This window comes from Balearica regulorum, chromosome 1 (assembly GCF_011004875.1).
Source record: "Balearica regulorum gibbericeps isolate bBalReg1 chromosome 1, bBalReg1.pri, whole genome shotgun sequence".
NCBI classification, from domain to species: domain Eukaryota; kingdom Metazoa; phylum Chordata; class Aves; order Gruiformes; family Gruidae; genus Balearica; species Balearica regulorum.
In genome coordinates, this window is record NC_046184.1 from 128,762,766 (window position 1) to 128,784,507 (window position 21,742).

The following is a 21,742-nucleotide window of genomic DNA, read 5'->3' on the forward strand; positions in this document are numbered from 1 at the left end:
AGGGATTTGCTCCGGGATTGTGCTACTGCTTCAAACCAAAGTGCTAAGGCAGATAGAGCCTAATGCAATTGATGTAATTGAGAACTGCTTTGTGACATTCGGCTTAATTACCACTCACTCTGACCAAGCACAAGAATAGGCAGGTTTGTTGGGTTTTGTTGTTTTTTCTTAGTTGTTCTTCGGAGTGCTCTGTTCTTTGCTTTTATGAATTTTGACAAAATTATTTCTGAGAGAGCAGAGCATTAATTCTCTTTAGAATCTCATGTAGAGAAAACATTGTACTTCATCTGCAATATAACGATTCACTTTTTCTTGTATACAAGAGTGGTTTAAACTCTACTTCATTGAACAATATAAATCCTCTCTCATCTTGCAAACTGGAAAAGAAATATTGTGAAATTACTACTTGGGGAAACATACTCATTTCCTGTACTCTCCGTGTAGTTTGTTTCCTCTAGTGATATGGAAATGTGGATGTTGTTTACCTTGAAAATATTCAAAATGATGTGTAAATGCCGTGAATACGATAACCTCGCATTTATTAACTCGACTAAATGCACAATATTAATTTCTGCAGTGGAAAGCAAAATCAAACGAAAATAACATTTAACATCTCTCTCTTTTTTTCCTGTCATTTTTTTTCAGGTGGTGTCCGGGGAGATTCATTTGGCATGGCTGTATTACTACTAGCAAGTGACAAAACAGTTTTACCTAAGGGGAGGGGGAGAAGACATAAGCCTGAAAAATTACTGGCCTTCCCCTTCTGGAAATACTATTTCACCCCTGGCTAGCTCCTCCACACTTCTGCAGCAGCTGCCTTAAAGCAATCCCTCCCCCCCCCGCTGCTTCCTTGGGCAATTATTACATCTCGTGCCAGGATGAATACACCTTTGCCTAGCTGATTAAATGTACCTGAGATTAGTAAGAAAAGCAATTTTTGCTATGTGCCCACTAGGGAGACAGAAGGGCCTGTGAAGGTGCTTCCCATCTAGATGTGTCTCACTTGGCTCTCCTCCATCTGATGTAGGTAAGAACATACTGTTTCTGGATTGCTTTTTCCTATCTGCCCTTTCCCATCTTACACATTAACGAAGAAAAATGATATCGCTTTTTTGCAACACGGGACTTGTTCTTATAGCTTTAGTAACTTCTTCATTAAAACTTCCTCATTTACTTTAATAAAGAACGTTACATCAGTAGTCTCACTGATACACGATATATATAGAGATATAGATATGTGTGTGTGTATATATATATACACACACATATATATTAGGACATCCCTAGTGCCCTTGATTTCTCCTGCTCTCTTTCCATGGCATGCTGCAATTTCTGGGGCTTTTTTTATTCTAATTAATTATAGGATGTTGGGAGTTATTAGCTTGGAGCTTGTGACATGTAAGTGGTGTGGGGTTGGTGCTCTGTCGTCCTTTTAAAACTAACCGCGTATTATATTTTTGCAGTCAACTAGACTGCCTGGCTGCCCCAGTGCTCAATGAAATAAAGCCAGGAAGGAAGCTCAAGCGCTGGCTCTGCAGCCGTCCCCACTGCCTCCCTGCCAGCGGGCTCCCCGCGTGGCTCTGGGCTCCCTGCCCCGCGGTGCCGGCAGGGCACCGGGGGAAGCCCCAGGTGGGTGGCAGTCAGGACGAGGGACCCTCTGCCTCACCGACTCCCCGGCCAATGCCCCGCGAGGTCTCGCGCACGAACACGCCCGCACATCATCCCGTTACACAATTCTTCCATTTGTGCTAAGAAAACGCCAGGCTGGCAGGCTGCCACAATGCCCTCACATCGCGTCCAACGTCTTCAACTGGAAAAAACAAAACTCAAAACCAAAACCAAAACACACCACAAAACCCAATAATGATGTCTTAGGCAACAGGAGCCTTCCTCACAGGATTACCCCTCTGGGACACAAGTTACAGAGCATAAATACAGCCTGGCCTAGTCACTTGGCCTCAGGGCCAGGCAACGGTCCATGGCTCTGCTGTATTCAGCAGCACAGGCACGGCCACTTCTGGCATCTTTTAAAATTTAAAACTATCTGATACCCCTCCCAGTCTTCTCCTATACTTAAAAGCCATTCTGAAACACTAAGTGCCTAACATAACTGGATTTTTTAACAGTGGTTATGCAAATCTGAGATGACACAATCAAGGCTGGGGGTTCCTAAAGTAGTTTTATTCTTGTGTCTGACAGATGCCACTGTCATTGATGACCCTAACTCACATTATCTATACTGTAATTTTACATCCTCAGTAAAGCTTAATTGTATGTACGATGGAATATTTTAATGAAAATTTGGTACATGGTAAGGCCATGAGGCTGAGGAACTGCAAATGAAATATTTAGGCTACCAAACACAGTGTCACCACAAATACTCTATAAAAGCTAATTTACATTACTCCTATCTAAAAATAGCAAAAACCTGTTTTTTGTACTTAAAATCATGCTGATATTAAGTTTTACCATCTCATGACTTTCCAGAATCCCTTCTTTTGGAAGTCAGTATTCTTCCTATGCCAGCTGCATTATTCTTCCACTTCTTTTTAATAATGAGGTATCTGAATATTGCCTGTCCTAAGCATATGCCATATGAAGTTTCTGTAAGTCTGAAAGAAAAAAATCAAAACTTTTCTTAGCTGCATTTGTGACTTGCATTGGAACGCCAGATTTGCTGGCATGGTTTTACAGCTGAGAGGAGGGGATTTTTAAATAGTATCTGATAACTACAGGAACCAATGAGAAATACAGTGTCTTGCTATGGTAAGATAAGACATATTCTATGAGGTGTCTGCCTCACGCATACCACTATTTCTGGTGATTTGGTGAACGTGCTCATTCTCAGTGAGGAAAACCGACCTGTTCAATCTTACATACCTACATATTAGTAGCTACCGTGATATCCTGTATAATATATCTATGAAATAGCACTGAAATAGGCAATCCTTCTTGTTACCATGATGATTTTTTTAAGCAGGCTTAAGCTATGAACAATTAATACCATTTCCTATATTGCCAGAAAAAAGACCACTGTTAATAACGCTTACAGGAGCAGAGAGAGCAATACTTTTGGCTGCTGTTCAGATTCTAGGCAGATTCTCAGCATTAAATACATACTTAAGAGTGGTAAAGCATTACACATTGGTTGGGGCAACCCCAGACTCCCAGTAAAGCAGAACACTTCTACACGCCGGATGTCAGAAAAACCATGTACGTACAATCTTCTAAATGACAAATCAGAATGACGTATCGCTGAATAGCTGCAAATTAAGCATCTGTATTTTAAGACAGGTATGTGGGAGAGCTACTGCATACGGCACTAGCAAGACCTATTCTGGCATAACGCAGAGGCTTCTGGCCGGTATTCTCCAAAAGGTGAACTCAGATCACAACAAGTGCAAAGGTGGCTGCTAAAAGACACAAGGGCAATAGGAAGTCGAACTAGAATAGAAAAATTTAGCTTGTTTATTGTGATAAATATCAGAGAAGTTGTGACTGCTTTCTGTATACCATCAGGGAATAGACATGAGTCAGAAGAAAAGCCATTTCAATTAAAGGGCACTAAATCTGAGCTGTCCAGCAATTATTTTGGCCTTGAAAGCAGAAACCAGAGTAGAAGGACAAACCCAAAAGAAAACTGTTCTAAGAGGGAGTAGGGACTGCATAACAATAAGGCCCTGTCCTCTGTTGCTAAGGATGGGTTCATATATTCAGAACTGGAGTAGACCCTGAGTAGCAAATGATAGGATTTACAAAAATTTATGAATCACTGTAAAATAGATCTTAAAAAATAAATACAAAGATAACTTGTTCCAGGAATCATTCGTCTTCTGAACAATTTTACTGTATTGTGGTAAAAAATAATGTGGCACCAGGAACATGTATCTATGAATTTATGTGGTGGTTAGTACATGTTCCACTAGTGTCCTGTCTTACATGGAAACAACTAGACAGAAAAAAAAAAAATTAAATATATGTGAAGTTAATTCATACTAGAAATAGCAAACTGTATTCTTTTTTTTAAGATCTAACAAAAAAATTTTAAAAGGGGCTTTTAATAGCCACCTTCTTACTCAGCTTTACTGTGCAAACACCCATCATTCAGCAGACATCTTTCTACAAATTTCTTTTAGTAACTCCTGTCTAGTCTGGGGATGGCTATTGGAGGACAATTTATAGGTCAATGCATTTTTCAGAAGCAGACATCATGATCTATGAGCAATACTCCCAATGCAATTAATTCTTTCTGACTGATAAAGGTAATAATGATGATATACTCAATTTAGATTGTCATAAGGTGTTTCATCTGATACCATGTGACCTTCTGATTATTAAGAAAGTAAAATGCCACAAAGTGTGCATTAAAAATTAAATATCCTTCAAATTCAAATAGACTAAAACTTGCTTATTAATAAGAGGTCAAAAGTCCAAATTCAAACTAAGAGCCCAAATATTTTATTTAAATACTCTGAATACTGTGTAATATGAAATTATGCTTACCTCCCTTCAGTGATAGTTTAGTCTTCTGTTTTCTAAACTTAGAATGCTGGGATTTCACTGATGGGGCAAGATTTATCCCACAGAGTACTGAAAGGTTCACAGGAATTTGTGTAGAAATTTCTTCTACAGGTAAAATCACTTTACAGAATCAACATGATTTTGAGCAAGTTAATTGTTTTGATAGCACAATGCAAACTGGACTGTTGATTTTTTTTTTCTTAGGTGACACCTGCAGGTGGTCTGGCATCGTGCAAGCTTTGTGCTCTTCCAACAGACAGACCTCACCCGCTGCGAGAACTGGCTGCTACGAAATTAAGCCTGAGGTGGGTTTGTACAGCTTCCTCAATCATTCAAGCAGACTAAAAAGACGGTGAACTCCAACCTCTGTTTCTTCAAGTCTCTTCTCTACTGTGATGCCTACAAAAAATTGAGAAGGAAGCGGTAGCTGACAGCTACTGTCAACAGCGTTGCCAATACGGTTTTGTTATTACCTTGTGCTCCCCAGCTGCCCTTATCCAATTTTCATCTCTTGTAAGCTTTATGGAACGGGTTCTGAGTGTGCACAACGCAGAGGGAAATGGAAACTGGGCGATTATGGGCAATCTTGTAATAGAAAGAAATAATAATAATTCCTCCACCAATCCCTGTTCCCATCCAAACCCTAACCACAATGCCTGCCTCCTCCCACAGCAGACACTATTGCCAATTCAGACAGGGCAAGGTAAAATAATTTTTCCCACAACTCCATCATAAAAGCTTTCTAAGGATATAGGCAGATGTACATTTTGTCTGTATAAAGTCATTGTTTGGAGTTATGTATGGAGAGGAAAGGAAAAAATCTGCTGTGGAAAAAAGTCAAGCTTGGCCTTTAAAAGCAATAACTCCTTTAATTGAAATCTGCTGAACAAACACGATCTGCCAGAGCGCCGAGTGCATTTCAGTTCTCCTACAAATGGGAAATATGGCTGTGTAAAATTCTGGTTTCCAATGGAATTGTTCCACCAAACTTTTGTTTCACCAGCCCTTTTTTTGCAAGACAATTTGTGGAAAGGAGCGTACAAAACCAAGAAGGTTTGTAGCTTACCTCTGAAGAGCAGCTGTGTTACAGAGGGACAGCCCAAACAGGACCTGCACTGGGGACCTCCCCAGTCCCGACGTGGAGAGCAGGAGGCGCACACCCGCCCATCCTGACGGGGCTGAAACAGAGGTGTGAGCCCTGCACTGACCTGTCTCCACAGCCTGTCGGGGATGGCAGTCAGGTTTCTGAGACTTTTCAAAGGGCAATACAAAAAGAGGCATTAGCATTTTACAAACACAGATATAGCCAGAGCTCCAAAGCGTAAGGCTAGGAGTGAGCTAATTTACTGTTAGGAAAAAAAAATCTGTTTATAAATATGCTTTTCATATTTAGTTAGATTACCCCTCTCCATTTCACTCTTTCTTTTCACATGTGTATGAATTTTATAATGTAATAATTACAAAGTACCATCTGCGTAACAAAATCCCCAGAAACAACTGCAGAGCCTGTGATTATTAGCTTCCACTTCAGAAGAAGAATACAGCACGCATTAACGCTTTGCTGAAGGAAACCCATCCGTCTTCTCAGACAGGAGCCTGCCTTTTGTGCTCTCCTCACACCGCAAAACACCCCATCTTACCATATCTTAACATCTCACAGTCTCTAATGTACGTATTCCCTTAGCGAGCCAGTGAGGCGAGAAGCGCTACCACCCCGTTCTGCTCGTGGGAATTGAAGTCAGGCAATTCGTCTGCACCGCCGAGTAACGCAGTCCTTCAGTAAACTCCCTCATGCAGTTCCCAGACCATTTACATGGCATAACGCGAGTTCGTTGCTGGTGTGTGTTTGGAGTCAGCAGACGAGGTAAGACAGCTGACTCCAAGGACCACCTCCAATACCAAGGTGGCAGACTTGAACCATATGATTCCATCCCATCCCTAAGTTTATCCCTGTGCGTGGTCTAGAACATGCAACATCTACTACCAGTTCTGTGCTGGGGCGGGGGGGGGGGGGGGGAGCTGCGCTTCACACAATCAAAACTGAAAATACCCCCAAAACCTACCCGAAAAAGCAGTAATAGTCATAACTCAGTGCTGGGACCACCACAGACAGCTGAGAAGAGACCCGAGGCCAAATGATAAATACTGTGGTCCTGCTTGAGAGAGGACGGGCGCTGGGCAGTGTGGCCGAGAACGGCTCTCCAGCACTTGGCTGTCAGATCCCCTTCTCGGTGCCTGGCCAGCTGGCCCCAGAGAGCTGCTGTGGAGGGCCAGCCCCCAATCAAGCCCCCTCCTTCTCTTGGGAGCTGATGTTAAGCCAAGGCTGACATCGGCCTAGGAGGCAGCGATCTCTCCCTAGGGACAACACGTGCAACAGAAAAGATTATGTGATCAATCCAAAGTCATGCCAGAGGCCACTGGCCGATGCCTAGGATTTCTCAATTTCTTAATTATTAATAGTCTTTCTTTAATATCCATCCTAGAGCACCCTTCCCCATGCCTGTCAGCTGTTACATAGCAGATGTGGTAACTACAGGGCTGAAGAAGAGGGAGGTGGTGCTCTGCTGACCACCGCCTGCGGCTCTCCGAGCACCCACGCGCATCTCCTGCAGACCCTGCGCCTTCCCGTCTGGGGCACCCGACGTGCTCCCTGTCAGCCGGGCACTCCCACTCCACGATTTGCCTCTAGAAAGAGCACAATCTTTGTCAAAACCAGCCGAGCTCCCATTATTTTAACTGGCAGGTATACAGCTAATTGTCCATCTGGATTATGAAATCTCAGGAACAACATACTACATATATACAGTACTGTCATATAACATAAGTGATGTGAGCAGAAGGGAGTCACAATAGCTGTCAGTGACTGGTGAGAGCCAGAATGTCTCAACCGGTAGAGTTAAATAAATTCCACACTGCTGAAAATAATTAATGTACATGTATATAACAGCACATAAAATATAGGATCATTTAAGGATATTTTCTCCTCTAACAGCTTTGTTTTTAAGTAAAATTTAAACAGGTGTGTACAGCTAGGGAAAGTGAAGTCCCCGCTTGCTCATGGAAACTGATAAAACAGTTCTTGTTTCATGCGTGTATAATAGACTGTGGTCACCCTAAAAGCTATGCACCACGCACATCATGTAACAGTAAAAGCAGGCTAGATTTCCAGACATGAACAAAAGACAACCTCCTGCTGAAATCAGTGATTTCTTATGTCAAACACCAACAACTCTGTGTGTTATAAAAGTTTTGAGTTCCATAAACTAAATTTTATGGAACCCCCTAGAAGTGTATACCATTTTGATACTGAAATCAGCGATGGTGCTCTCTTCTGTATTTTAACTATTTGTGAACATCTAAAGGAAAGTGAGTGTTGCTGGACAGCATGTTTTGTTTATTTTTATTCTTTGATAAGGACTGAAGAAAAATTGGGACCCTTCACACTGAAGCTATTTTAAAAATAAGCTTTAAATAGTAAGAGGAACTGTCTGCCCTCTAAGATAAGCAGAAAGACAATTTGCACTTTAAAGCACGTTATGGACTTAAAGAAACATGTATGTAAATTTAATTACAAAAACTTGTCTTTTTTTTGGTGTGCCCCTTTCCCTCATCTTCGGGAGGGAGAGCAGGGTTGTGTGTTTTTCTTTTTTTAAGTCTTAATATGTAATCCTTAAAAAAAATCAAAAATCTGTGGGTGTAAAAAAAAAAAAAGTATTATTTGAACATAGTCTTACTCTACTATTTTTCCTCAATCCTGCAATAACCTTTAGACTACACATTCCCAGAAAAGAAAAAAAATAAAGCAAAAAAATTCCTTTTTAAGCTAAGAATACCGTACCAATTTTGGTAGAAAAAAATACAAGATAATGCCATAGGAAACAGTCTCCAGTTGAAAATTCAGTCATCCTCATTCATCACAATAAAACATAAGGTTAAAAGTTTATTTGAGAGCACTCTGCAGGGTTAAAATCACAGCACCAAAAATAATAATAAAAACAAGGATTGTAGAACTACAGTGCCTGCCTAACTAACAATAAATTTACTTATTTCCATGTTTCAGGTGGCACTGATACAGCCCAACTACACTGATGCAGACACTTTGGACTACATTAAATTTACATTTCCATTTTCGTGTTGAGGTTTTGTTATTAGATAAACCGCAGTATGACTATATATATTGCTTTCAAGCAATGGTTTCCATAGTCTGTGTCAGTGTGAGACTAATCACACCAAAATATGTGTTAAAATCTTGACTCCTACTGTAATCTAAACCCATCTACAGAGCAAGCAGCTCCTGCCAATCTATGAGATAAACTGCCCATATAGCTTCCCCTATTGCATGAAACACAGACGCCCTGTGAGTTATGAATTCAGGACTAACACAGAACCAGAAGGCTATCTTGCACACGTCAAGATACTGTCATTCAGCTGACTGGTGGCCTCTTGACTCCTTGACTTTCAGAAACTTTGAACCAGCTCATGTGGTAATAATGCATGAAGGAGCTCAGATGGAAAAACACGCATAGGTCTAAACTAGACATGCGGGCGAGACTTTGTGCAGTGGGTCTTGGTCAAGTATTCAATGTCCAATGCAATGCTCTTGAATTCCATGAGTCTGAATTAAAGGAGCATTTTCTGTCTAACATTGAGTTGGACCAGGCAGGAAAGCACAAGAAAAGTGAAACTTTTGTGGTTAAACAGTCCTTAACTGTGTAAACACAAAGATTAAAGGTAAAGGTAACATATGAAAATTGACATTATGGTTCTATTTTCCAATATTAACACCTATGATTTTATAATAAAAGATGTGTATATATATGTATACCTCTGCTTATATTTATATATACATATGCATGTATATACACATCAGCATTATTTGAAAGATGTCAAAATAAACACAGATTAAAGCTAAAACATTCATTTCATTTGAGATGGCTGGTAAGCCTTATTTACACATTTCCTGTATTTTTATATATTTAAGGAAACATGAAAGGTTTTTAACACAAAAATTATATTTTCACAACCATAAAGTATACTCTTGTGATTGCATTAGAGCGGCTGTACAATATAACTTCTTTGCTTGCTGACAATAGGTTTGGCTATGTTAATTAAATAAGTAACGTGTCTGTGATCTTTATTCATTAAAATTAATGCAACAATATCTACCTTGAAGGTTCATATTGGACTCAATCTGGCAAGCCGAATGAAACGGCTTCACTGGAGCTACTCTAAGCTTATTCCTGATGTAGCACAGAGCTCTGACAGGAGTTTCTGTGTGAAATTGGTTCACCCTTGCTTTGGTTAGTATTATTTCCCATCAGCAAACACAAATATCTTCAGAGCTGGCAAAAATCTCCTGCATTAAACAAAGCTAGGGAGACCACGAGTCTCCAGGCGACGGGTTGTGCCGGGCGTGGAGTCCACTGGCCAGGTGTATTCCTGCGGCTGGCTGCGACGGGGGAAACGCTGCCGGCATCGCCGCTGAGCTGTGTTCCAGCCGCGGGCAAAAGCCGTCAGCTGGAATTAGCCCAAAGGATGGCACTGAGCACGTTTTGTCAGTTCTAGTAACGAGACTTAAAACAAAGGGCAGAGGTTTCGTGCATGAAACCCCAGATCCCCTCGCCTCTGGGATTATTCCCCGGTGAAACGGGAACTGCCCTGCTTTGGCGTTCCCTTTGGAAAAGGTGCTCTTCGCAAAGGCAGTACAGCAGGTGATGGCCCTGCACCAACAGGCAAACGCACCGTGGGAAGTAAGAGAAACTTGCTGCTCAGATTTTAAGATTTCTGAATCTATTTCACTATACACTGAGGCCAGCAGCAGTCTTTTCAGCAGCTCCTTGGGCACTGGATTAAGATCTGATGAACAGGAGCAAACATGGGGTTAAAGTTCAACATCTAAACCAGAAAGACCTACTGCTATTAATATTTTTGTTCTGTTAACTAAGTGGGTTACACTTGAACCCTGGCAAAAAGGTAAAACACAAGCTACCTTTGATTTATGCCCATCCATACTTTATGTACAATTAATTCAGGCAACACGGAAAAAGAAGATGATGAATAGTGAAGTTACCTTAAATTAAAAAGACTGATTAGTATTTAGGAAACAGGCAGCTGACCCAGCCACCCCCAGTAGTATGACTCACAGCACTATTTTCATATTTGTACTATTTAGCATCTAAAGACCTTAGCTGAGAGTCATGTTCTGCTAAGAACTTGCATTAAGCACTGTGAAATTATCTTCCCTGATTAATTTTCTACAGAAAAGAAAATGTTTTCATTAAAATTTTACATGTAAAATGTCATCTTTTGATTTAATCCTCCCAAAATCTAAGTACTAAATAAATAAAAAAACCAGAAAAAACCCACCTTCTAACCAACATGGAAATGACTTTTTTTTTCTGGAGGAAAGCAAATATTTTCCATGATTTTCAAGAGCCAGCAGAAAATTGAATTGTCACTGAGGTAGGGAGAAGAAACTGACATTAACTCTTCCTCTAACCCTACTCCATATATAATAAAATAGAGATCTTTTAAACAAAGAGTTTATATTATAGAATCATAGAATCACAGAATGCTTTGGGTTGGAAGGGACCTCAAAGATCATCTAGTTCCAACCTCCCTGCCATGGGCAGGGACACCCTCCACTAGACCACGTTGCCCAAAGCTCCATCCAACCTGGCCTTGAACACTTCCAGGGAGGGGACATCCACAACATCTTATAAATAGATGAAACACTTAAAAAGACAAGAAGGCAGGAGGTGTTTTTGTGTTCCAAAGTTTAGAGACTGGAAACTGAAGTATGGACAAATTTAGTAAAGTTTTACAAAGAAGAAATACTTGGAACTAGTGAAAGAGACTGATTTCAGGCCTTGGAAGACCAATACCTTCAAATTATTTTTATTAAGTATCAACAGACCTGGGAAAGTAGTACAGTAAAGCAGTAACTGGAATTAAATGTCACTCATCTGTAATTTTATTTTTATTTCTCTTATGTTGAAGTATTCCAAATTCATTGCTAAGGACTTGTTTCTTTGTTCCTATCAGGAATATTCAGAAATGGGAAAAGTTTATAGGGATAGCACGGATCCTAAAGTCAGTGCCCGGCCCTCGGTTGCCCCTGTAGGAACAACTCCCTTCAGTAATGACAGAGAGGGCCTCTGGTTTTGTGAACTTTTGTGGAAATCAATCTTCCTTTGCTACCTACGCCAATTATTTCCATCTTTGTTCCAAACCTGCAAAACTAATTTTAATATGCTGAAGAAATAAAAGACATACGTTACATTAGCTAATATGGAAGTCTTAAGCATTAAGTACTACTACAAATGGACACAATCCAGATAAAACACTAATTAACGAAGGTCCCTTGCATGTGAACAGCCATAAATACTGTACAGTGTCTGTCCATTGAGCCATGTGATTGTCCTTTAATAGAACACACATTATAAAGCACTAAAAAGGCAATAGGAAGGAGGATATGTTAATCTAACTAAAGATTAAAACATATCTATAATTTGATCAACCTGCTGAATTTTTAGAAAGAACTAGTTCAGGATGTACACTGATAATGCATGTATTTTTAGTGATTAATTTGTAAAGGGCTTTATGATTTTCCCATCATAGCAACTGAAAGCACTGGAGACCCACAATGGCCTGACAACCTTTGAAGAATCCAGACATTCCTTTCTACGAAGAAATAAAATATGAGGGTTGCGTATCTTTTAACAATGGAAATTGATGGGACTGACTACGCTGTCAATAACATAGTGAAGCTTTACTGAATTCTATTAAAGTCTACAAGATTTTATTTTTCTAATCAATGTTAATGTATTAAAAATAAGAAGCAGCGTGAGGTTTTTTTCACAGAAACTAACACAAATGAGAAAATTAGATGATAAAGCTGGAGATTCATCAAAAACCTACTGAGTGCAGTGGGCATCTTTCCATTTCCTTCAGTGGGTTTTGGATCAGGACTTTAGTAATGAGGACTTAAACAGCCAAATTAGGTTGCCCAGTCAGCACTAATAAAGTCTTTATTAAGCAGAACCACAATTGCCGGATTTGTGAACTGGATAGGTAGTGAAGAACTATGGTGTCGTGGTTTTAACCCAGCTGGCAGCTGAGCACCACACAGCCGCTTGCTCACTCCCCCCCATCAAGATGGGGGAGATAAACGAAGGGCAAAAGTGAGAAAACTTGTGGGTTGAGATAAAGACAGTTCAACAGGTAAAGCAAAAGCCGCACACACAAGCAAAGCAAAGCAAGGAATTAATTCCCCACTTCCCATGGGCAGGCAGGTGTTCAGCCACCTCCAGGAAAGCAGGGCTCCATCACGCCTAACGGGGACTTGGGAAGACAAACGCCATCACTCTGAATGCTGCCCCCCTTCCTCTTCCTCTTCCCCAAGCCCCTTATAAACTGAGCATGACATCATATGGTATGGGATATCCCTTTGGTCAGTTTGGGTCACCTGTCCTGCCTGCGTCCCCTCCCAACTCCTTGTGCACCCCCAGCCATCCCACTGGCAGGGTGGTGCGAGAAGCAGCAAAGGCCTTGGCTCTGTGTAAGCACTGCTCAACAACAACAGGTCCATAGAACAAAAACTTCTCTATATTATCAACACTGTTTCCAGCGAAATCCAAAACATAGCCCCATACTAGCTACTATGAAGAAAATTAACCCTCTCAGCTGAAACCAGGACATACGGTCACAGGAACAGATTTACAGTCCAGTCCAGATTTACAGTCAGACAGCAGGCCTCCAAAGGAAGCCAGTAGCAAAACCTTTGGATGAAGCATCCTGTAACACTTTAGATATCACAGAAGCACACATCCATTGATTACATGGTGACTGGAAGTCAGCAGGTGGTCCTTGGGGTACACAAGGTGATAGCCTTCTTATCTAACTATCTGTTACACAGGCTGATAATCTTCTTATCTAACTATCCATTAAAATGCAAAAATTTAAAATTTTGTTTTTATTCATGGACTTACTCAAGCTATTCTATTCTACTAGATCTCTACTGTACCTTTGCCAATAAGAGATGAAGAATTTGAATAAACTATGCGAAGGAGTGCTTTCCTTTACTCATTTTAGATTTGTCACAAATTAATTTTATTGGTCATCGGGAAAACAATATATAAGAGAACCCAAAGTATCTTTCAATAGCCTTCAGTATTCCCTGTTCTTCCATGTCGTATCTTCCTCTTTTCTGAATAATACAAAACCTTCATCTCTTTCTTCAGATGGGAATCTTTTCATGCAGAAGTCTTTTCTTTTTCCTGCCATTCTCTGGTCCTTTCTTCTTTCCTTAATAGCTTTCTGGATAAGAAGTGACCAAAGGCAGATACATTATTCATACTGAATGAGAGTCAACAGTTGGTACAGCAAGTGTTACACAAAAAAATACTAAACAAAGTATTGCATTCCTTTAATTACATATATAGCTTTCTTCTGCTACGAACTGAGCAAATACTCTGATCCAGCTTTTCCATAATAAAGGACAAGAAATTTTCAATTGTATCTGTTGTTCTGTTGGAGAGGTATACAGGAAACATTCAGATTGTACCTTCCAAAGTGCAACAATGTATATTTCTAAAATAACAGATGATACCATATAGCCCTGAATGGTGATCTTTGATAGTCTTTTCAAAGTATGTTTTAGTTTTGGCATTCCAAAATAAATTTGTGTTGTCTTCATATAAGCTGCATTTACAGATCATTAAAAAATAAATTAAATCAACCCTCAAAACCAGCTACTATCTCATGGTACGTTTGAATCGTGTTATGTTTCCTATATTTAGCATAAGAAGTAGCTAGAGTATTTTCTCTTTATGGCTTGCTCTCAGTCTTCCCCTGTGTATATATGTGAGTAAATACATATGTATGCATACGTATATGTAGGCATACATATTTGTGCATGTGTGTGTGTACATAACTAAATATATCTATATATATATATAGAGAGAGAGAGACATTGCCAGTCAGTGAATCTGATTTAACATTGGTGTAAGCACACCAACTTCAGCTCTGGGACCCCCCGCCCCCCAAAGAAATGTCTAGTAGAAAGTTCACAGGCCTTTTCTCTTTTGTAAGAGCAGATGTTGAATAAAGTAAACTCCATGTGTAATAAATATGCAGATCTTATTGATAGATTGATACATAGATATACACACACATCGCCATTATGCATACAACTTGCTGAAAAAGAAATGACATGCATTTCCAGTCATGTTATTTTAAATAAGCAAAGGTAAGATTGCCTGCAAAAAAACTTTAAATCTGGGAGGAGACAGACAGAAAGCATTGAAGAGAAGTTGAGGATGCAGGAATGCCAAGGTGCTATATGGTAACAGCTGTGCTCTGCTGCCATCCTGAAATTCTGTGCACTGAACAGCAACCTGACAGACATAGGGCTAAAATTGTTGCCAGGGATCAGTGCCACACAAAAGCATCCCGGCCAAACACATCCCTCTGCAGACATAGTGGCTCCATCCCAAGGTTTCCATCATACCGACAGATCTTCTTGGTGTAGGAATCATCCTCGAGGCATATGATCCACTGAGCTCAGAGTCAAATCCAGTAGAGACGCACTGCCAAATGGATGTAGGCAGGGACGAACGTACACACAGGTCCCTTACATGGTTCCGGCACAGCAATTCTCGGTCTGAGGCAACTGGTCAGGGAACCCAGACGGGTCACTGCCAGTTATCTCACTCCTAACCTCACCAGCAGAAGCCTTTCCCTGCGTATTATAGTGATGCACGTTACTATGACTTCATTTTCTTTGAAACAGTCTAAACTTTTGGCTGGGATTGAGTTTACTGAAATTGGCACTGACAGTCCAAGCACGCATTATTAAGTGGAACTTAACAGGTAAAAGTGAGATATCGAGGTTTTACGTGGCAGTGGCACTAGCTTTGTAAGAGGCCATCTTCTAAGAGCAGTGTGAGATTTTTGCTGGAAATCCCAACAGTTTGTGCTTTGTCAGAGAAAAAATTGATTCTTGTAAAATATCTGTCTTTTCTAAAGTATCCAACAGGACGCATTCTTTCTCTCATGCTCCTGCCACTAATTTATTATTTTATGGAGAAGGACCTCAAGTTACCTCAACTGAGAGATCAGAGTCTCATGGTGCGACCAGAAACATGCATGTAAATGAAAAGGTGATGGCCCTCACACTGAAGAGTTTAAGAATTCCCAAAAAAATTAGAGCAGCGACAGTTGGGAATTGCAGTAACTTTAAACATCTGGGTCTCACTAGTGAAGAACACAGAAAAGGTATACAGAAATATACCCCATCTCTGAAGAGACAGGAGCTACATCACCAATGTCTGTATATTTATATGCTTTTCTGCCTCCCTTTTCAACCCATCCTGCTAGTCTCCATTTTGTTCCTCTTTTGTAATGCACTGTTCATTGAGGACAGCTGTGAAGAGCCAGAGAACAGAAAACTTTCTGACACCACTGGCCATTCAATCACCCAGTAGTACTATCCCTTGTCCACCTGCTGATTGTACAGATTTGTATAGATTGTATTGGTCTTCTCAATGCATTAAATAGGTTTCTGCATTTCTTTTCAGAAACTACCTGAGTACTTCCTAAATTAGGCCCAAAACTAAAAATAAAATGGAAACAGTATCTATTGCATTGGCAAAAATCTAAAAGTTTTCATTTTCTCCCTTTCTCCTTCTGCATCTCCAATCAAAAATTCTGTGTGGGTCATAGCTGCCGTTGATGCCATGACCACTGAAGGACTATTGTATGTCTGTGTGCTGTTCTTATAAATTTCTAAGCACAGAAAGCATTAAGACTGATATCCTCGGTTCGTTTGTTCAGACCTAGTTATTGAGGCATAAATAGTGTGCTGTATAACACCATGAAATGACCTAGGAGTGCCTATAATACACAGGTACAGTGAGACCTAGAAAAACAGAGTACCCAATGTTAAAACAGAGAACCAGCACTACCTGATCTCCTTGCCCCGGTCTTACATAGCTTTGGCAAATAACGCAGGATTTTCGCCTTTTGCAATAGAATGGAGTTCCGTATGTGACTACCTTAGAGAAACATGCAAAGCTTGAATATTACATTAAAAACCCACAACCTTTCATCTTCATTCTTCCCCCTTCCCCCCCTCCACAAGAGCTTTCTTCCAAATGTGCATTAATTTTAAGCTATCACAAGTAAAATTCATTGTGGCATTTGGTCTGGTTTTAAGAATATGAAAACAATACAGAAGTGCATGCAAAATGATAGGTTAAATGATCCCTCCTGAGTCACTGTGGTTCATCATCTCATAGTTAATTACATTTTAAAATAAAACAAGCATACACTTTAACCGATAGAGCATAATGGCTGCTTTGGTGCTGCTGTAGATGTGCATGTAAAGACTTAAAGAAACACATGGATTACTGACCTGACAGGCCATGACGGTAATCCAAAACAGCCGTTATGGTGTCTAATATAAATTCTTCTTATTTCACGGACCCCTGACAAAACGGATGGCAACAAGATAGAGGTTTATAATAGAAATGCTGACACAACCTTATCTATAGCTGTGCAAATGATGCCACTATAATTAAACTTTACAACTTGAGCACCACTAGCTAAATTGCTAGTTTTTAATCATATTAATCAGAGTTTGGATGTTTCAATTGCCATATATTATCATGCAGCGTGCACTATAAAAATAAGAAGATTCCCAGCTGCTAAAGATCATAGCTGTTACGAATCACAGAAGTATATCCAAACACTTCTCTGTAAGTGCAAATATACTGAACTGAAAACCTCAGTCGGTTATCCAGTTTTTGCTTTGTTTCCGAGTACATGGGTTTGACATAATAGCCACAGAAAGTACTCTGAATACATTACAAGAATATCACTGAATAGTAAAAAAAGCTTCATTAAGATCTGCCCTGTATGTTTCAAATTTTCCTATCAGCAGTAAAACAAGTCTACTGTCTTCAGTGATAACGCCAGTCAGATGCCTGCTCTTTCAGAGGGAGGCACTGAGATTATTCTTCATGCACTGCTGTTTTCTTTAAAAGCCGGCTTCCCAGCGCTAGCGAGGAGTGGGTGGCAAAACTCTTACTGCTTTCAGTGGTCTGAGATTTGGAGCCTGGGAATGTTTTATGTAAATATTTCTCCTCACATTTTCTCTTCATTTGTCCGAGTGATTTACAGTTTTACTTCAGCAAGGAAAGTTTCCTCTCAAAAAGCTATATTTGGTGCAAACTGAATTTTGGATATGGATATTGCATTGGAGCTGAAACTCTCTATTTTTACCAAGTGGGTATTGCTAACTACAACAATGAAATTAATCTATGAATAAAACTTGGTTGCTTACTGCTCTCTGTTACCCTGAATTTGCAAATCCTTGTGTGCTGCACGCCACTTTATATGTACCATGTGATATATTCCCACACTGGCAATGCCTCCTCTTTTACAGCACCAGTTTTATAACACTTTCTGGTAGACAATTATGCTTTCCTTTAGGATGGGTGGTACAGGTATGTAGCTTGTATGTCACAAGAAGCCCTGTAAGGAATTAAAGGGAAAGAGCATGCCTGTAATCCTGTGTGGCGGAAGAGAGTATGCCATGGACATTTCTGAAAATTATAAGAGCTATAGCAATGCATAGGAGTTGCCGTAGTGTTATTCTGACCCCTGAAGGATGGAAACAGAGTTAACTTCATATCCTTTTTTTCCAATTTACTGAGTATACTCTATGAATGTCAAACTCTAAACTACATTAGCAGGATTTATTAGTGCTTGCCCAGACTTATCCTCCAGAAATATGAAAATAGTCATGAACTAATGGTAAACCAACTTTAAAATACTGATTTTTTTCAGAGAAGCAGAGGAAAAATGATTTTTTTCAGGCTGGTTCCATGGCAAAATCACTGTTTGATAGTACATTAAATCTAGAGGTATGTGAAGATCATGTTTATCAAGAGATGTAAATCCCACTCTGCCCTCACCTCTTCTTAACTGAAAAGTATTTTAGTGAAATTTTGCTGGAATTAATTCAGAGTGAAGTAGGGAAGGACATAGGCTGGTGACGATAAGATCACTCATTTCAGCTGAGTTAAGATTTCATCAGGCTTACATTTTTCAGAAAATGCACCCATGAGAGGTACGGGGCCTCAACAGTGCCTTTGCAAGCTTATCTGTCTTCAAGGAGTACTCTTCAACAACCACCCCCCACCACCCCGAACAGATAGGAATAGTGCTTTATGATTCTAAAATGGGTATTAAAGTATATCCTGATACTACTATCTTTGTGGACAATTTGCTAAAAAAGGGCATTTGAGTTAAACCGATGGGACCCCGTCACACCTTCGTTCTTCACCTGTTCACTTCCGAGATGCTTGAAATGTGTTAACAGACCACCTTATAGGTTCCCTGTAAACATAACAGGTAGATTAGGCTGTTGTATCTGACAATACTTTTTTCCTAAAGTCAGTCATGCTGTACTCTAAAACCCAGAAGCAGCATCCTGCTAAAGCTGCGAGGCAGTCATCGCACACACCAAGAGAGACGACACTCTCTATGTTAAGCGCTGCACATACTCAGGGTGAAGCAGCACCAGCTCTGCCTCGAGCACTGGAAGAGGGGTCAGCAGAACGACGTATTTGGAGGTAGGCGACGGCAAGGGGGGAGGAGAATCAATTTTAATTTCGGTTTTGTTCCTCCTCCGCTCAGCTGTTGCCATGCACCGAAGTCCCAGGTTGCCGTGTGACCTTGCCGAGGAGCACGCAGCCGGATCTGCTCAATGGGACCATTGTGCAGCCTTGCAGGGGCTTTTCTGGAGCCCTCTCCGTGGGTGTGGCTGAATTAGCAGCTAGGCAGCCTCCTCCTCCTCCTCCTCCTCCGTGAACTCCCTGTCCCAGAGAAACTCCGCCAGGAGCACACCAATGCAAAAGGCAGCGTGCAAGAGGCAAACCCCTTGTCAGGAGCTGAGCAAGGATCTCCCCTCCTCTGCCCAGGTCTCCATCCCCCGCTGCCGGGAGCGTTACAAAGTTAACCCAAGTGATCAATACGCTATATGAGCACATTATTCCACTATCGGCGACTGATGCCACTGATGTAATCAAGTTACATAATCGCCGTCTTTGCACAAATACATCCATCTTCCTACAGATAGATCTGCATATCTTCTTCCATCCATTATGCATGAACCCACCAGCAGTACATAAGGGTATACATTTTCACACACGCTATATAACTTTAGCATTGCAGTGCATTGCACTGCACAACATCATCACTATCGATTCCCTCAACCTTCCCCCATTCCCTCTATCAGAATTGATTTTGCAGAGAAAGATTACCAATGTGCACTGCCTGGATCCCTTTAAATCTTTAAAGGCTGAAGTGCTTCCCCTGCTCTCTTCTGCTCCTAAGACGACGATCTTTTCTCTCCTTTTTCTCCCTGTCTCGCTTCACACCACAACTAACAGAGGAATTAATTCACACACAGTCCCTCAGCCAGATGCATATATGTATGAAATACCGAAGATAGCATCTCTGTTTGGAAATCTTCAACTCCCATACACGTGGTCTGAGGTTTCAGTAAGTAAGTTATTGGGTGAAAAAAATATTTTATGAGAGCAGATGGATGAGAGATTTTCAGGCTAGTGACATTTATGGTATTTCTTTACTATCAAGATGAGATTTTTTTCCCCTTACTGTCCCTCGGTTTATAATTTCCTTGCAGGATTTACAGGAAGAGTTGTAATCCCAAATTACCGGTGGCATTTAACCACCTTAGCACCAGAGCACTGTGCCAGGATTAATAAGGATCGCCACCTTAAAGTTTAACAACTTGAAAAGCAGGATTTCTCTACCTCCATTGCAGCTATGAAATGCAGCAGAATGCTGCACAGAGTTGGAAACATTTGTTTTAACCAGCGGATGGGATCCGATCTCACATTAAATAGATTCCATCACGGAGAGCTTCTTTACTATCACATAGCCTTTACAGTCAAATATATTACCACCGGGGAAAAAAAAAAAAAAAAAAAAAGAAAAGAAAAAGAAGGAAAACGAAAGACTCCTTGCTTTTACGGTACTCTCGCAAATCCAGAGGGTGCAAGAATAGAGAGGGAGGAGAAGATTTATCTAATTTTTTTTATCGCAAAAAGCACTCACCAGAAGACCTACTGCAGTTATTCCGCTCAACTGCCAATAACGGCTGGAGCCCCTCGCATCAGGGTAATGCAGCAATCCCGAAAGTACCCATTTCAATCACACGCCACCAAGTTTAGCAATGCCGGGCTTTTGCCTGGATAAAATGACCTTACCCACAGGAGTCTCCCGAAATATCCCTCCGGTGCGATCAGTCAGCGGGGCGAGTGCCGGTCACCACACTGCGCACTCGGCCGGAGAAGCCCCGTGTTTACTCCTGGGGCTGAGCTGGCCGCGAGTGCCGCGGACGCGGCGCCCATCCATCCACCGCTGCCAGCTCCGCCGCGGGCGCAGGTAATTCCATACAGACTTCGGCGGCCCCCCCGCCCCCCCTCCCCGAGTCGCCCCTTCCTTCCTAGTTCAGAAAGTGCCCGCGTCGCCGACGGCAGGTACCATCCAGGTGCGGCGGGGGGAGGAGAGGAGGAGGGGGCGGCCGGCCTGGGGGCCCCCGCGCCGCCCGCGGGCAGCTCCGCACCCACCGCGCCGCCGCCGAGGGTCGGATCCGGGCTGCCGCGCAAGTATCCGGCGAGCGGCGGTCCGGGGGGGTTTCCTGGTGCTGGGCGGTTGTGGGGAAAGCGCTTGGGGGAGGGGGGGACACACACCGGGGGAGGGTGCTTCCCGGGTCCTAGCACCCTCACCGCCGCGCCAAAAAAAAAAAAAAAAAAAAGAGGGGGGGTGTGGGGAAAAAATCTCCAAAGGGAAAAAAAGAAAGGAAAAAAAAAATCAGTTGTCCGCTTGCCCCGAACGATACTAATCCCCGGTGAAAATGACAAGTGATCAGCAAAGAAGAGGAGGTCTTGGTTGATAACCACAATCCACCCAAAATATCCTAAGGAGCAGAGGAAGAGAGGGAGAGAGGGACAGAGGCGAGAGAAACTGCAGTGCATAAATGATTCCCGTGTTTCTACGAGATGGGCTCGTTTGGCGGAACGCGCCCTCCGCCGGGCCGCCAGCCGGCAAGGAGGTGCCGTTACTGCCACCCCATGGACGCCTCGGCGCTCGCCCGGCCGCGCACCCACACCCGCTTCGCCAGCGC

The 21,742-nt window shown here is 41.6% G+C and overlaps 1 protein-coding gene across 1 annotated transcript in view; it reads right to left on the minus strand.

The window, feature by feature from the left end:
• The window catches only part of IL1RAPL1 (interleukin 1 receptor accessory protein like 1), a 772,877-nt gene extending 751,873 nt beyond the window's left edge, over positions 1-21,004 (minus strand). The window contains exon 1 of the mRNA XM_075774760.1: positions 20,823-21,004. The gene's annotated coding sequence lies outside the window, so the exon portion shown is untranslated. The remainder of the gene's footprint in view (positions 1-20,822) is intronic.
• Positions 21,005-21,742: the final 738 nt, after the last annotated feature.